Here is a 14,950-nt window from a genome sequence, read left to right on the forward strand (position 1 = left end):
GGATGACACCATCCTCACTTCTTATATTGTAGGTATTCTTCAATGAAATCAGATGAGAGATAATTAGAAACATAAGAATTGTACAAGAGGAAGTGAAACCATCTGTTGTAGACTATCCTTGGAAAACCCAAAAGAATCAGTGAGAAAACTGACACAAACAGTAAAAGAATTCAGTCAAGTACTAGGATATAAAATTAACTTAAAAAGCAAACATTAACTGATCAGAAAATAAAATTGAATAGAAAATCCTATTTATGGCAGAAACAACAATAATAGAAAACAAAACAAAACGTGGGAGTAAAATTAAGCGTAAAATTAAGCATATGTACCAAGTCTATATAAGAAAAATTCTGTTGTTGGAAAGTGTAACTTTAACTATTTTTTCCTACTTCTAATTTTAAAATAAAAAATTGAAAGTCACGTTGACCCAGTCAAACCTGGATTAAATTAGACCAAGCCTATAAGAAACCTGGCCCTAGACAAGTGGTGAATATCATAAAAAGAAGACTGACTCGTTTATAACATCGTCACACCTGTAGACTACTGGTGCATTGTATTTTTTCCTGCAACATGGTTTTCCGCAAGGATCAATTACTTGACCTTCACTGCAAAGAGTTTTCAGGGTCCAGCTGTGAACTTTTATTATTTCTTTAACTCCATTATGGGTACACAGGACTCATATAGTTCCCAGTGGTCAGAGCACATACACTCAGATAAATTTAACAGTAAAACTGAAGGTAGCTTACAATTCAATTCAAGACAGGGAGATTAGCATGATTAGCATGATAAAAAAAAGCCGTGTTACAGGCCTGCTGGCAGCTCGGCTGCTCTTGGTATAGACATATATTCGAAATAAACTTGAAAATTTGATGGGACTCTGGCTCTTAATGTAACTTTTATTTTAGATTATTTATAATTATAACATTGTTTTTGAAGAATAACTATTGAATTAAAATGTGCATGTTTTTATTCTTCATACACTTATCAGTTACATAGACTGTTAGTATTTTAGAGTTGCATTTGACCCTGGATTTCAAAAGATCCAAATAATTTATCTCAACTGCAGGCATTCCATCTCTGGCAGCCAGTTCGGACGCTTATTCAGCTTCTCCCTGAACTTGCAGTCTTCAGCTGTGAGATGGCTCGTTCTGGATAGTGGCCCATCTAAATGATGGATTGTCAACTTTATTCTGCCCACAAATTGAACTCTCATTCTTTTAAGCATTGACGTTTAGGTCTGCCTTCTGAAATAATTGTGTGTCAATTTGTTTGTTTGTTTATTTGTATTTTTAACAGCTTAATTGATATATAAACCACACAAAAATCAATTTACTGACATAAAGTGTACAATTATGTGGTTTTTGTATAGCCAGAGTTGTACAACCATTACTACAGTCTAATTTTAGAGTATTTTCATTACTCAGTTTCTGAGCCCATTAGCAGTCAATCCCCATTTCTACCCCCCTAACCCTAGCCCTAGGCAATTACTAATCTCAGCTCTGTCTCTATTGATTTATTTATTCTGGAAATTTTATATGAATGGAAATCATATAGTCTTTTGTGAATGGATTGTTTTCACTTGGCATATGTTTTCAGGGTTCATCCATACTGTAGCATGTGTCAGTACTTCATTCTTTTTTATAGGTTAATAATAGTCCATTGCATGGGTATACCACATTTTATATATCCATTCATCAGTTAATGGACATCTGGTTTGTTCCCACTTTTTGGCTGTTCTTGAATAATATTGTTATGAACATTTGTATATAAGATTTTGTGTGGATGTATGTTTTTATTTCTCTTCGTTATATCCCTAGGAGTTGAATTCCTGGGTCATATGATTTGTTTTTGAAGAACTGCCAAACCTTTCCAAAGAAACTATATAATTTTTAATTCCCACTAGCATTGTATAAGGGTTCCAATTTCTCCACATCCTTGACAGTTCTTGTTATTGTCCCTCCTAATTGGTGTGAAGCAGGACTTACTATGGATTTGAGGTGTATTTCCTAATGACTAATGATGTTGAGGATATTTTCGTATGCTTTTTGGCCATTGGTAATCTTCCAAGGATTATTTCTTTAGATCCTTTGCCCATTTCGAGTTATTGCTTATTGAGTTTTAAGAGGTTTTTTTATATATTCTGGTTTTAAGTCTCTTATCAGATATATGATTTAAAAATGCTTTCATTCTGTGGGTTGTTGAGGGTATCATATAATTTTAATTTTTTAACCCTCATAACCCTTCAAATATTTAAGGATTGCAAATACATGACTTGCACAGTGCCTAGAAGGTACTGGTAGTTGCCTGGTACCTAGAAGGTCTACAGTAGAGGTTTATGAGTAAATGAATTATGTATCCTCACCTCCTATCTCAGCCTGCCACTCACAGTAAATATAGTTTAGTACGTAGTTGAGTCTCATGTTCTGCCATCTGTTAATCTCTCACTAAGAGTGGGGCGGCTATTCTTAGGAAGCCTGTGATTTGCCATTTTACCTTATTGAAGAGCGATGCTCTAACTCAGACCTAATACAACAACCAGACGTGGGCACCCTGGGGCCATCACCTCCTTTGACTTGAAACTACTTTTCTATTTGCTCAGCCTCAGGTTTTATGACCTTTTAACCACAACAACTCTTATTGTTTTCAGGTAAATGAACTGTAATATTCTATCTCAGAATAACAGATGGAAGCAACACATAGCTGTGCCTTTAGCTTGAGAAGAATCTATTCATAAGCGAGGAACGGAGGAGGCCAGTCTTGACTGCAGTTCATATGAAAAGATCTGGACTTTTCAGTTACCTCATTATATATAATTCACTAGTAGGATAAAGTGTTTGTTGTTTTTTGTTTGTTTTGTTGTTTGGGGTTTCTTGGTGGTTTTATTTTTAATGAAGAGCCCCTTTTCAGTTAGAGAGGTAAAATAATGGAGTGGGGGATCTGAAAAGTACTGACTTCCCTGTCACTGGCATTATTTAGGTAGAGGCTGGATGAACACTGGTCAGAGATATGATAGAAGGGACTCTTGACTAGATAGGACTATGGACCGAGTAACTTTAAAGACCAGCCTCTTTCTCCTCTAATTCTATTATGTGCCCAAGATACTTATGAGACAGATCAGTTCTTTCTGTGTTTGTGTGCATTCTGAGATGATATTTTCAACTTTTTAAAATCAGATACTTTTAACTTCAAAACATTGTTTTCATTCCTTACTAAATGATTTTGGTGTATAAGGAAAATATGCTGTCCTCAGTATTAAGCCTTGATGCATTTAAGAGTATAATGGGAAATTTTTGCTTAGTTGTGTGTTCTCACTTTTTTTGTTCTTAAGTTTCACAGCTCTATTTATAGTAAAGTCTTCTGAGAGAGCCGAATGGCTGATTTTTTGTGGCAAGCCAATGGCTTGTCAAATTTGAATTTATGTTGGAAAGCTGTTTTGCAAACATGAAAGTCCAAATAAACCGTCAAATTACCATTTCCACCCAGTTGCCATGTGGGAAAGTATGTGTTTGGCTTTTATTTCTGGATAAGTAGGTTTTCCTGTGTGCTGTGTTAAGCATTTAGAATTTTGCAGCAAATCCTAATGTGAGAAATTTAACCCCAAAGAATTATGTTAAGTGACTGAAAAAGATCAATTACTTAGGATCCTCTCATGTGTGCCAGGTGTTTTACAAATGTTATCTCATGTAATCCCCCAAATAGTACTGTAGGTATAGTGATCATTTCTGTATTATAGGCACTAAAATCCAGGGCATCAGAGTTTAGGTAATTTTGGTCAAGGTCACAGCATTAGTTAAGTATGAATAACAAATTTGGGATTAGAACCCAAATCTTGTCTTCAGTTTCAGGCCTTTTCTTTTAAGGTGTCTCCAGTTCTTCTAGTTTCAGCACTTTGGTACCATGATATGATACTTATTTAACATTCAGGTATTTTGATCTTTAAGAATATTACTTTGGACTCATTTTACACTCTTTCAATATGTTTAATTATTCTGCTTTTTGATGTCTATCTGAAGTCTAAAATAGCAGCTCTTCTGTATTTTAGTTGCTAAAAACAATAATTGACTTCTGTCCTGTACTATTTGCGAATCCTATCTTAATTTACATATATATTCATAGGTTAAAAAGAACTGAAGGATCTAGAAACTTTGAATCATTTTGAAAACTGATTTACCTCCAACTTTCTGTGTGAGGTATTCCTAAATGAAATGCCTTAACCTTTGTTGTACATCAGAGAAACTGAGAAACGTTTCCCACTATGGCTTAACTTTTGTTTCCAGAGGATTTTGCAAGGGTGCTTGTGTCCCTGATTCAGGGCACAGGAATGAAGTGACGATCCTCAGGATCGGGTATAGATGACCATGAAGCTCGTCCCTGGTGGAATATCATCTCTTCCCTGGTTTCCCCTTAGACTTTAATTTTCTGCCTCAAACAGAACTTCTATTGTATATAAAAACAGCATTTATTTTGTAGTAAGGCGAAAAGAAAAGCAAACATAAAAGACATTCAAAAGAATATAGTCAAAGCAGAGTTCATGTCAGAAGGAAGTTGTAGCATCACTGAAGTTAAAGCAATTAAAAATGGTTTGGGGCGTCTCAGTTTTTCTTTCTTACTGTTTGTTTTAAAAGCACTCTTAGGTTTTTTCCCCTTATCGTCCCAAAGCACACATTTGAGTTTATTACTTACATTATTATCCTTACTTGCTGCTTCGATGTTTTAAACACCTCTAACTTCAAGGGTTTTTAAAACCTCTAATCCTATAGAACCACATAAAGCTAAGCTAAATTTAAACCCTAGTCTCATTTTTCTCTTAGAGATAAAATGAATTTAAATCCAGCTTCTGGGCATTCTGTGTTGTTAAAGTTTTCTCTAGTGTATAATGAAATTTATATACTCCATGAATGAAAAATATGTAATCTAAATATACTTTAGTGCTTATGTTAAATATCTTCCAAGTGTAAAATATATAGGGGAAAATTCTGCTTTGACCCTAAATCTTTATTATACCTAAAACCTTACTGTAACATTATCTTTAGGTTGTGTAGGTATGGAGAGCCCATTATTGTAACTATTTGGCAGTTATTTAATAAGACCTGGTTTGTAACGTCCCAGATGGACTTTTGTGAATGAATGTGAACTCCCAGTATTAAGCCAAAACACAGAACTTTAAAGAATCTTTTCCCCAGGTTATTGAGAGTGTGTCACCAGGACGATGGATGCCCACAGCGGGCCATGTCGTGTTCACCTCTTCTCTGTTGAGCATTAAAACCTATTCATTTAGAAATGTGATGCATAAATCAGTTTGTTAGCGATTTAACTGCTAGTCATTTCCATGTTAGTTACTACATTACCTCCTAAGTTATAAATTTGTGTTTTCATGGGGCGGCAGTCTCTATTACCTTAATCCATATACAATTAGAATCATATAAGACTAAACAAACACCTATATTGTCACCTAAAGTCCAAACGATTACTTTTGGATTATCTAGGGTTTAGCTGTTTTGTATCACTCTTCATTCAAATTTAGACCATTAAATTAAAAGTCCTTTATCTATGATTGTATTACTCAGGAAACAGGTTGTGTAAAATTTACCAGTGTCTCATACTAAATTCTTTCCCTGAAGGCAAAGGATGATGGAGCCAGAAGTATATTTTCCTAGGGTAGGGGGAGAGGGTTACTTAGAAAGCTTACTTGAAAGTCCCCAAAACTGCAAATTTGTTGAGACAGTTTCGCGTCACTGACTCACGTTACACACAATAAGAGGGACTTGGTCTGTAAGGTTCCCGGCCTTCCCCTTCATCTTAATTGTGGAGTGTCACATTGTCTGAAGGGGACGGATTTAGAGCAGTTGTTGATTAGAAGCTCTCAATAGAGACGGAGTTCAAACACAGGCTCTGTCTGGAACCTCAGCGGTGAACATCGCTCATCTATCATCATTTAACAAATGGAAAAGATCAAGACAGCCTGCCATCCATCATATCTATTTTATTGCACTCCAGAGCGGATTAAATTGTATTTAACAACTCTTATCTTACAGGATTTACACTCTAAAAAGGGGTACCTTTTCTTCATCAAGATTTTGCTTTGTGTTTATGAATTTGAGATTTTGAAGTTTGTTCCAAAACATTCAGTATTTAATTAATTCAAAGTCTTTATGGCCCTTCATTTCCCCCAAATTTTGTTTTTAACAATAACAATGAATATCAAACTCAGTAGACTAGCAATGAAAATGTATTCTTATGATACAACGGTATAAGAATAGTGGCTTATTCTTAAATATAAATTTTCTGAATTGAAATAAACTTGGTTGGCATTGAAAGTATTAATTTGGAGCCTTTTAAGAAATTTTAAGTGGTATCATTTTAGGACTAGGTAATCTTAGAGTTAGAAGAGCAGCTAAAGGTATCATCCAGGCCTGGCCTATGTTGCTCAGGGTTAGAGTGTGGCCCACCCACCAAAGGGTCCTCAATTCAGTTCCTGGTCAAGGGCATGTACGTAGGTTGTAGGTTTGATCCTGGCCTGGGTTGGGGTGCATCTGGGAAGCAACCAAATGATGTGTTTCTCTCACATAGCCGCTTCCACTCTCTCTAAAGAAAATCGATGGAAGAAATATCCTTGGGTGACGATTAACAACAACAAAATCTTGTCCAATCCCAATTTTCTTAGTTTACTGTTTTCTTAGTTTACAGCTAAGAAAACTGGGCCCTCAGAGGTAACTGACTGCCATAAAAAGGTCATCTGGATTTTCTGTAGTATAGTAGTACACCCCATATTTGTGGTTTCACTTTGCATGATTTACCTCGGTTTAAAAATATTAAATGGAAAATTCCAGAAATAAACAATTTGTAAGTTTCAGTTGCATTCAGAGTAGGGTGATGAAATCTTGTACCATTTCCCTATCCTGCCCAGGACGTGAATCACCCATTTGTCCAGCATCTCCGGAATTACACACTCCTGGCCCTTTGCTCACTTAATAGCCATTTTGGTTATCAGATATCTTAGTCATCACATGTCTCAGTGCTTGTGTGCAAGTGACCCTTATTTTCCTTAATAATGGCCCCAAAGCGCAAGTGTATTGATGCAGACAGTTTGGATATGCCAAAGAGAAGCCGTAAGGTACGTCCTTTAAGTGAAAATGTGAACATTCTTGACTTAATAAGGAAAGAAAAATAATCACATGCTGAGATTGCTGAGATCTAAGATAAGAGCAAATCTCCTATCTGTGAAATTGTGAAGGAAAAAGAAATTTGTTTTTGCTAGTTCTGCTGTTGCACTTCAAACTGCAAAAGTTGGAGCCACTTGCTTGATCAAGTGCTTAGTTAAGATGGGAAAAGCATTAAATTTATGGGTGGAAGGTATGAACAGAAAACATGTTTTGATTGAGATCATCCTGTTGAGCCAGAAAGCGTTGAGCCTTTAGGAAGACTTCAGCAAGGCATCCCTTGAAACAGGTGAAACTAAACCTTTTATTGCAAGTAAGGGATAAAATATTTGGGGGGGGGGGGGGGAGGACATTTTTTTGAGCACCTGTATATTTCAGTTCTCTTTGATGTCTGTTATTTGAAATGAATGGTAGAATTCAGTGAGAAGTCAGACTTGGAAGGATTTCTAGGTCCAGGCTTTCCCACTAAATAGACTTGTGCACACAAGATGCAGGGCTATCAATATTGAGGAAGGATCTCTTTGAGGCTGTGATTTGTTATGAAATGTATCTTCAGGCTTATTTTCTCCCCAACCAAACCCTTGGTTCCTCTTCCTATCCATGCATCACCTTCCAATACACTTCTGGCCTCTGCGGTAGCCTTAACCTTGCTGCATCCTTGAGAGAGGAGGTTCGGTGCAGCTCAAGCCAGTAGGGAACATTGATTCTTTAATCTACCTAATCTTTGGAAACTCCTGGGGAACATTTTCACAGTGCAGACTCTTGGGTCCTATACCTGAACCACTGAATCAGAATTTCTGGTTAGAAGGCTTGCGGGTTGATTTTTAACAAGCTTTTCCAGGGCTCTATAGGCAGCCAGCCAGTTTCCTGCTGCATTTAGGATCTTTGCATTATATATAATACAGGAGTTAGATAACCCCCCCCCCCAAAAAAAAAGGAAAAAAGCTCTCTACACTAAACAGTTCACACCTACTAAGGGCTCAAAACTCCCAATCTTATGTCCCATACCTACATGCAAAGCCAAATGAGGCTCACTCTAGCTTCGTATTAATCCAGCTGAAGCCTTTTCTGAGCCAGCTGTGCCAATGGACCAAAGGACAAATGATTAGTATTAATTTCAAGCACCACGGAGGCCAGAGGCCAGACTCCCCTAAATCTGTATGTGTCAGGGGAGCATGGTTTTGGGAGGCGACTGGAAAAGCTTCCATAGGAAAAGTAGGAATGGGGTGTGCAAATGAGGTTGCAGTATAAATTTTGTGCATTTGCCCACATTCTGTGATATTTCAGCTTTAAAGTAGGTGTTGGCTTATCTAATAAATCTGTACTATGTTTATATAATTGTGATTTATACATACTTCAGAGTTTAATTGTATAATTAAGTCAGTACTGGTGTTCTAAGTACTAAATCACGAGTATCATATAATCCTGTGAACAGATAAAAATTTGGGGGAGAGGCCAGGCAAATCTGGATTCTATTAGAGTTGATATTTAAAATTTATTGGAATTGTAGTTTCTTTCTTAGGTGATGTTGACTACAGATCTATTATATGTGTTAATTAGAAAAGGGGAGGAGATGGTATGGAATTTTACTACTGCTTGAAAAAGCATTATTGGCATTAGTGTTCTGGGAGGCATTAAGACATTGCTGAAGTTCAATTAAAATTAGTCTATGGTAGCCCCATTGGCATACTCGGGGAAAAACTTAATTCTCTGAAGCACGATGGTTCCAAATTCATTAGGACAAAAATGACCTGTCTTCCTCTGGGTACTTTTGCTTCAGTCAGGCTGTGTGAGTGGCAGTACCACTTTATAGCACAGACACCTAATGCTCATGGCAGGGGACACAAACTCAAATGACTTCTTGGAGGAGGGGCAAGTGACATTAGTGAGTGAAGCAGGCCAAGGATAAGAGGGGCCACCACTGCTCATGTGGAAAGATGGGCCCAGTTTTGCCAAATCTCCTGAGTTTTCATAAAAGCTCCAAGTCTGGAAGTTTTAAATAGAAATTTTCCAATCTCTTTATGCTGCCAGTAATTCAAATAAAATAAAATACAGATCATTGGGTGATTAACACTATGTGAATGAAATAAAAGTTGAATATGGCCTTCAGGCCACCTGTTTGCTGTTTCTCAACTCTGTTGTATGAAGTTTAGTTTGACCCCACATATTAGACAAGACTCAGACCTCATATTCACTCAGTATGCAACAGGTTTTTAAACAAGTTAACACACTTGTATATGTATTGATAAGCAGCCACTGCCTGGTGCTGGAGCTCCTGGGAAGCTTCCTGTGCGATTGACTCTGGGGGCCTGTCCTAGCCCCTTTTCTGCCAACCTGTCCACTGCATTTCCTCTGCCCATCCCCCATCCCAAGTAGCCATTTGGCTAATATGGACCTAGACCCTGACAGGGACATGGCTTTCCCAGTGGGATGGCGATGAGATACATGGAAAGGCAAATATCTGGTACCCAACAGGCCTTCTGCTCCACTAACCCCAGGCGATGGCTATGGCCGGCCATTGGTTTACCCCAGTGTTACCCGTGTATGGCCAGTTATAGGCACTGTAGCTTCTCCAGTGACCATGCACATAAAATATTTTGGGTTTCACTCTGCCTTCTTAATGCATGCTTCTAAAAATTGCTGTCAATATATTTTGCCCTTTACTTAGAATAATCCTTTTCCATGGACACATAGTTCGATTTTTTGTTTGTTCGCATTACTGATGCCTTTCCCTTGATTAGGAGACCGTTTTCCTTTTGCTCTCACTCTTCAAGCTGATTGTGGAGAATGCACACAATAAGCACCCTACCAGCTGCCGTGCCTGACTGACTTCACCACGTGGAGCAAACGTTTGTCGTTGCCACTGAGAAAGGGCTTCCAGACCAGAGCATTTTAAAACATTGACAGCAAGAAATTAATTTTCTCGTGCCCAATTTCCCTTGTGAGTTTTAGTAAAACGTTACATTTGTCAGTCGCTAATATTTTCAGTTAATGGAAATGCACAGGAATGGCTCTGTGTTTCCCATATGGCTTCTCTGAAGCACTGAAGGTGGTCATTTTTGACAAAACTGTTATAACTGTTAATAAGTGGCTTGACCTTTAAGATCGAGGAAACTAAATCTTAAGGGTTTTCATCTCAGTAAGTTGCCTGTGCCTCTGATGAGATTGGTTTCGTCTTTCAGGGTTGTATTCTGAAAGAAAGCAAGAATTCCTTCAGTCTAAATGAAACCTCATCCCTGGCTTAGCCTCTCCAGATGCAGGGGAAACCAGCCTTTTTGTCCTGTAATTGCTTTCCTCAGTTCTCTAAGGCAACAGCCAAATTATAGATCCCAGGGGAGGAAGTTTTCCTGCAGGGAAGTTCCTGTTTACAGGAAAGACTGTGCACCCATTTGTCAAGAGCAATTGTTATTCTGATGTGCCACCTTCTATCCCTCCCAGTTCTGTAAAAATCAGGACAACTTTTAGAAGCTAATTACAGATGGCATTAACACATTGTTCCCCACTTGAAGTTTCCTAGAGTTTGAAGGAAGACAAGGTATGGGTATATGGGAAGCCATGGACAGATATCTTTAAATATCTAAAATTAAAGGAATCCTACATTCAGTTTTTATCTTCCCATTTTTAAGGCATTGTGGACATTTAAAGCAGAATTAATTTTGAGTTGCAGTGAGTGAAAAATCTGTTGGCTGTTTCTAACAACTTTGAGAAAAATATCCCACTCATAATTTTGGATATATGGATGTGGAACTGGGCTTTAAATTATTTTTCTTATACAGTGCATAGCCTCCTGCGATTTTCTCGGTCAGATTGTGCAAAATAGTTGAGTCACTGGATTCTTCCCATCCAGTGATGTATCTTTCCATTCATCAGTTCATCTTTCCCTCACCTATCTAGTCTTCATTTCTACTTAAGGTACTGTATTAAGAAATTGGACAAGAAGATATATGTTTGAGAAATGTAGCTCTGTATTTTAAAAGAACTTTTGGTTTGAAGGAGACCGTGGGATTCTGCGTAGCAGATCACAGTTCAGGCACTCAACAAGACGGAAGCATACGTGAATTTCATAAGACAGAACTGTGAGAAATAACCAGAGATAAATTATAGTAAGCCTAAATTTATAAAGTTGTTAATAATTTCTACTGAATTTTGAAATTTAACTTGAAAATTGGAAATTAAACTGCATTGATTTATATAGGAAAGTATTTGCCCATTACATGGGCACCGGTCCCAATGTTTTTGTGTGCTTTTCCTGATTTAATTCTTATAACAGTGTGGTGAAATCAGAGATCGTATTCCCATTGGACTGATGAGCAAAGAGAGAGGCAAAGATGTTAAGTAACATGTCCAACTGTCACCTAACCATAAGCATTCAAATCTAGTTGGAATTATTAGAGTCGAGTGCTCAGTGAAGCCTTAAGTTGTCCCGAGTAGAAAGGTGAAGAATCCAAGTATTCAGTTCTATATAACCACCTTGTGTGGCCACTGATTGTCCCTTAACTTTCCTTTGCCTAATTTTTATCACCTACAACAATAGGAATTGTTCTTATCAATTTTAATACACTATGTGAAAATATTACAGAAGAATGCATGTAAAAATATTTGCTGTAATGTATCTTCTGTAAGTGAAAGTTAATATTCTTATACTTATTTCATCACATCTTTCACAACACTCTAAGAAATTCTTTTGTCCTAGCTAATGTCAGTGAGTTGTCAGTTTGTTCTTTAGTGTTTATTTATTGGGTGATTAATGTGGAATGCTAGAGTGGTAGAGATAGAGACAGTTACTTGACAAATTTTAAGTAATATCATATCCTTAAAAAGGGAGAGCCTAGCTAAAACCTGGTATTTTAACAGACTAGATAAATGTAATTCCTACCTTATTTAAAAGTAGATGTGGGGCTCGATCACTATAGGACTAAGTATGCAGCTGGCTAATGTCAATGAAGTTTCCCTTGAATATTTTGGACATAAAACAAAACAGGGGAATTTATATGTAATATGAATTATCCCTTACATGTGTTTTGATTTGCAGACCGGTTTATGTGGAAACCTATTCTCTTCTTTTAAATTGTAGATTAAGAATATTCATAGAAGCTATCAAAATTAATAATACTTTTGTTTATATAAAAGCAGAAATGCATTATTCAGTAGCTCTTATTCTGGGCTTAGTGTGTTCTTATCTGAGAGGCTTCGTTAGTATTTTGAAATAACTGTAAAACTCATCAAACAAATGGCAATGATTACCATGAAATCAGCTTCTGACTTAGATTTTTCTGCAATTAATGGGAAAGCATCACACTTGGATTTATGTTATTTAGATTGACTGGGAAAATCCTTCTTAAAGCCTAAACCAGACTATACAGTTTCTAGAATTACTCAATAGAGCCTCTTTAAAAGGTCTTGTGAAAAAGAAGTAAAATCAGGTTTGAAATTAGCAGACCTCATTTGTCTGTAGATTTTGGGCTCAAAAAGGCCACAGTGTGGGGAATACCATATTTTGTTGCAAAAGAGTAATCAGTGTGTTTGTTTCCCTATAAGGCATAAAAGCAGAATAGTTAGAATGAATATTGAGAGCTAAGGTTTTTGTCTTAGTGCATTTAAGGGTGATAGGAAAATGAATTGGCAGGTGTAAAAAGGTTCAGCTATTCTGTAAAGAAACATGTCTTTATGATGAATAGAGTAAGGGTGGGTGGAGTCATTATCAACTATATTTTAGAAAATCTTATATAAAAGTAAAGTCGTGCATCCTGTCCTTTATCCCTTGTCCTGCCCTCCCAGTCCTTTTGCACAGTTCTGTTTTCCTCCATAAAACTTAGGACCTATGTAAATTGGCTTATTTATGATGTTTATGTTTATATTTTGTTTCACCTATTAAAATATATCCCAGTTGCCTACGACAGTGCCTGGCATGTAGTAGGTAATAGATAAATATTTTTTGAATGAATAAATGAACCAAAAGTCAGGGTCTTTTTCTGTGGTCTTCAGCTTAATTGTCTAAAAACATGAGTACTATGTTAGACACCCCCAACATTTTTCCAGAGCTACTATAAGGATAATTCTGATAATAGACATTATCTTATTTTTAATTGAGATGTGATTGCTTCTCCAAATGTCATTTTCTTGAAGTTCAAATTTATTTATTTTCCAAAGGGAAAAACAAAAGCTAAGTGTATGTTGATTCCAAACTCCAGTAGAAAAACCAAGACATAGGTGGAATTTTGAAGCCAGAATACTAGCACTGAACCCCAGCATGCCATTTTCTGAGTCTTTCTATAATGTAAGTTGTATTAAGGATAAAATGAGGTAAAGTATAATAAATAGTGATTAGAAAACCCAGGTCTGAAATTCTATTAAACTGGGCTCAAATCCTGACTAGTCTTTTGGTAGCTGAGGAACCTAAGTAAATTATCAAAATTCTCTAATTTTCCATCTCTGCTGTAAAAAGTCATTAATAAGTTGTACTTCCTAAGGTTGTTGGATTGGAATAAAAGTTTATTAACCCATCAGTTAAGGCAGTGGGACTAAGTTGTTTTAAGCCAACTGTTTTGCTGAGAACAATGAGAAAACTGAATTATGTGTAGGCATCTATTTGAAGTCATCAGAAACCAGCTAAAGAGTAGTTGCATGATCCAGAAAGTCCAGAGCTGTGGGACTATCTCAGCTCCCCAGCCTGTGCTTTGGTAATTGGCAGTAGGTATCAAAGAGCAGAGCTTTCAAGAGATTCTCACAGGGCTGGAGGTAGGGTAACAAGATTGGAGCTCCGGGCCTGCCAAGGAGAAGGCAAGTACCCCAGGCTTTGGAACCACAAACCTACATCTTACATGACAGGGTGAATAGGAAATAGGCCAGTTCATAGGGCCTTGATCTCTGATTGGATTAAGGTGGTCTGGAATTGCAGTATCCCAAGCCTCTCTGCTTGTCAGAAGCCCATCAGAAATAACCAGGCTTATGAAGAGATGGCAAGCCTATGACCAAAACCCAAGAGAAATACAGACAGTAGAATCATCTACAAGGTATCTTGAAAAAGGAATTGAGATGTATGTGCTTTAAAATAACTATTATTTATATGTCAGAGGAATTAAAAGACAAGTTTGAGGATTTTGATATCAGTTACTAGAGATTCTAAGATTTAACAGTACAATAGCTAAAACTAAAAACTCAATAGATGATTTAAACATATGAAGAAGCCCGGCTGGCATGGCTCAGGGGTTGAGCATCGACCTAGGATCCAGGAGATCGAGGTTAGATTCCCAGTCAGGGCACATGCCCGGGTTGCGGGCTCGATCCCCAGTGGGGGGCGTGCAGGAAGCAGCTGAACAATGATTCATCATTGATGTTTCGATCTCTTTCTCCCTCTCCCTTCCTCTCTCTGAAATCAATAAAGATATATTTTTTAAAAATATGAAGAGAAAATTAATGAAAAGACAGTATAAAATATCCAGACTCATGCAAAGAGAAAAAAATATGAAAAATATATTTAAGAGCCTAAGAGACATATGGTGATGGTGGGTACATATGAATATGAATTTAGAGGCCCAGAAAAAGCAGAGAAAAGAATGGGATAAAAGCAATGTTTGAAGAGATGGTACCTGAGAATTTCCAAAATTGATAAAGGCTATCAGGCAGAGATTTGGGAAAATTACAAACCTTAACAAGATAATCATAAAGAATAGTATACCTAGGCACATCATGGTCAAATTGCTGAAAATCAAAGTCAACGAGAAAAGGCTAGAAACCGTCAGAGAAAAAATACATGTTTTTCAAAGAAGCAACAATAGGATTTTGAGTTG

General features: G+C 37.0%; 1 protein-coding gene across 3 annotated transcripts in view; it reads left to right on the forward strand.

The window, feature by feature from the left end:
• Positions 1–14,950, forward strand: part of PTPRM (protein tyrosine phosphatase receptor type M) — a 617,272-nt gene that overhangs the window by 108,103 nt on the left and 494,219 nt on the right. The gene's annotated exons all lie outside the window — the stretch shown is intronic.

This window comes from Miniopterus schreibersii (assembly GCF_964146895.1).
Source record: "Miniopterus schreibersii genome assembly, chromosome: 10".
NCBI lineage: Eukaryota > Metazoa > Chordata > Mammalia > Chiroptera > Miniopteridae > Miniopterus > Miniopterus schreibersii.